Source organism: Dipodomys ordii, unplaced genomic scaffold (genome assembly GCF_000151885.1).
Source record: "Dipodomys ordii isolate 6190 unplaced genomic scaffold, Dord_2.0 Scaffold33, whole genome shotgun sequence".
Classification (NCBI taxonomy): Eukaryota; Metazoa; Chordata; class Mammalia; order Rodentia; family Heteromyidae; genus Dipodomys; species Dipodomys ordii.
In genome coordinates this window covers 7,477,718-7,481,087 of record NW_012267249.1, presented here as the reverse complement: position 1 = coordinate 7,481,087, position 3,370 = coordinate 7,477,718, and positions in this window count along the sequence as shown.

Genomic DNA, 3,370 nt, shown 5'->3' with positions numbered 1-3,370 from the left:
TACTCAGGAGGCTGAGATCTGAGGATCTGGGTTCAAAGCCAGCCCGGGCAGGAAAGTGTGTAAAACTCTTATCGCCAATAAGCCACTCAGAAAACTGGAAATGGCTCAAGTGGTAGAGCTCTGTCCTTGAGCTGAAGAGCTGAGGGACAGCGCCCAGGCCAAGAGTTCAAGACCCATGACTGACAGGAAAAAAAAAATGTGGCTTAGTGGTAGAGCACTTGCCTAACATGCATGGAGCCCTGGGTTCGATGCCTCAGTACCACATAAACAGAAAAAGCCAGAAGTGGTACTGTGGTTCAAGTGGTAGAGTGCTAGCCTTGAATAAAAGAAGCTCAGGGACAGTACCCTGAGTTCAAGCCCCAGGTCTGGCAAACAAAAACAAAAACATGAAGAGTTTTGTTCTGCAGTAAGATATGTATGCATGCCATGGAGTCAGATATGCCAAGTCCCCAGGAACCCACTGGCAGGCTCTCCCTGGGTAATCTTCACCCTCTATAATCCACTATCTCTTCTCCAGGGTCAGAAATACAGGGTGAGCTTTTAAAGGATCAGCTGCACATTTGTTTCCTCTTCCTCCTCCTCCTCAGGCCTGACTCAAGGGGCCTCTGTGACAAGGCAGGGAAACATTTAATGAGTTTGTATTCCCAGAGAGCAAAGTGACTGACAGCCGCCCCAGGGGGTCACCACTCTCCTTGTGTCCTGGAAGAGGATGCTGCAGCTGTGAGTTTGCTGGCCTACGCATATGCTCCTGTGAATGTGTGCCTGTGCAGCCTCCCTCCTGCATGTGCACCTGGGGCAGGGCTGGAGAGGGATCTGCCGGGGACACCCTTCCTGTGAAGATTTGGGAGAGGGAGGAACTTAGAAGGCTGCTGTTCTTTCTAGGAGGTTCCTCTAGTCTGAGCCACAAGCCTCAGTTCCCCCAAGGGATCACCGTGGGTCACCCTGTACAAACTCAGCCTGAGCCAGGTAGGTGGGAGGGAGCCCCAGGCTACCCACAGTGGGGCTGGAAGGAATCTGGAGGAATGGTCGATGTGGAGGTCTGAGTCTGCATGGGAAATGAGGCCAGGGACGGGCTTGTCAATAGCATTTAAGTACTTTTCTCCCATTTTCAGGCCAGACTGAATTATTTATTCGTTTCTGGTCAATCGCTGGTAATGTCATTAGCATTTGTCCATCAAAGGTAAGGAGCAATAGGAGTGGTCTCCCTCCACTGACACACACACACACACCCATCCCAAATTCACTCCCAAAGGTCAACCCATCCAGTTCCATGCCCCTGCTCTTGGGTCCAGAATTCTGGCCCCTAGGACCAGAATTTCTCAGAGGGCTTGCATCTGGGTCATTGTCTTTTCCCACAGTGCATTGGGCCAAATGGAGCTAAGAGGAAAGCTAGTAGCAGTTCTCCCTATTACTTTTACATATGCTTCCATCATTAACTTAGAAACCCCATCCTCTTAGAATCAGCCATCACACTGGTTGAAGACCTCTTGGACAGCAAACCAAACCAGGCACAGGTAGACAGATGGGAGGGAGTGGGAATCCAGAAACAGGCAGTCTGAACCTCCAGGCCTATCTTTTTGCCTTGGTCTAGGGGCCAAATGCTCCTATGTACATCTTTTCTCACATCAGAATTGGCTTCCAAATTATAGTTCCTCTTTCCATACAGAACATGGGGTCATCTCACTCCATTCCCAGCATTCAGACCAGGGTTCTTTCTTTTACTTTCTTCGATCAGCTATCCTGACAGAATCTTGGAAGCTGGGTCACGGATCTCCAGGACAAGACTTCCCCACTTCAATCCACATCACTATCTACCCCCATTGAAGCCAAAGGAGCCCAAGGATTAAGCTCTTCCTCTGATTTTCAGTTACACGGGTCCTTCCTAGGGTAGGACTATTGGTTCATGCCTGACACCTAGGTCCAGAACTCCCAAATCCAGGCTCTTCTCTGAGCACCCTAGTATTCTATCCTCAAAAGTGGGGCTTGATGAAAGAAGCAAAGAGATGTCTTGCAAAGATTAGGAAGGGATGTGCAGAGGTTTATGGAGAGTACTCTAAGGAACACTGGCCTTGAGGCAAGAGTGGGGATTGGGGGTGGAGGGAGAGATAGGATTGGCTGGAGGAAAAGGTGGAGTTGTGTGTTGCAAGTTGCAGTGGCATCCTCAGCCAATCCTGCAGCCTGATCCTGCACTGGGATGGCATTTCACAGCTGTCTGGGATTGAGAAAAGTCAGCCAGACCTTGATACTCTCATGTTGTCCACTCCTCTGGGACTGTCCCTTAAGGAGAGGCATAGCCTTGCAAGATGCTGCTGACAGCTCTCTGGAGGGAGAATTCAGCTGTGAGTACTTAGTGGCCAGGGGCTGCAGGGATGAGTATGTTGGCTACTGGGGCAGCGTCACAGTCTCTGTACAAACTTTCTGGGCAGCCACATGGATGGGGCACAAGTGACACTTCAGTGTCTGACGATGCAGTTAGCTACAAAAGTTGGAGAAATGGCTGGACACCCACAGCGAGGGTGGGCACAGCAGGATGAGACATTTTAGAGTTACACAGTGGGTCTGGGGCAGTGGGTGATCAAAACAGAGCAGGATAGTTTGGGAAGATGCCAGAGGACCAAACATGTAGAGGACAGAGGAAATCAGTGGATCTTCTTCCTGCTGTTCCTGCTGGGCCCAGGCAGCCCAACTGGATGGGAGAAGACTCCTTTCAGCACTGCTGTCTCCTCAGTCACTAAGCAGGATTAGCCTCCTCTTCCTCAGGAGGAGGGGCTCTGCTCCTGCATCAGCCACCAGCTCTGGCCCTAATCCCCCTCGCTTTCTAATCCATCCACGACTTTCTTAGGCATTAGCGTGGGGCTCTCAGCTTCCTAAGCACCACCCTGAAGATGGGAGCTGGGCTCTGAAGGGAATTAGGCCAGTCTCAGAGGACAGCTTGGCAGACAACTGGAGGGAGACAAGAATACCATCTACCCCTCAGCTACTACTCTTCTGGTGCTACTCCCCAGTCAGGTTCTAACATCTCATAGGGACCCTTCCCCAGTTCTCTTTTAAAACATATGAGGATGGGGACAGAGAGGGTCTAAAGAGAAAGACACACACACACACACACACACACACACACACCAACCCCTTAATGGTTGCTGAGTCTAGAGGGGATACCTAAGAGGAAACAAAGGTAACTCCAGGCTGGCAAAGCCAAATAGTTAAGGGAGTTCAGGCAACTCTGTGCTATGAGAGGAACCAGAAGGTAACCAGAGGCCAGCCAGATTGTGGAGGCTCTTCAGAGCCTTTACTCTGGAGGTGGCAAGAAATGGCTCTAGTTTACTTTAAAGGCTGATGTCAGGGGCTGGGATGTAGCTCAGTGGCAAAG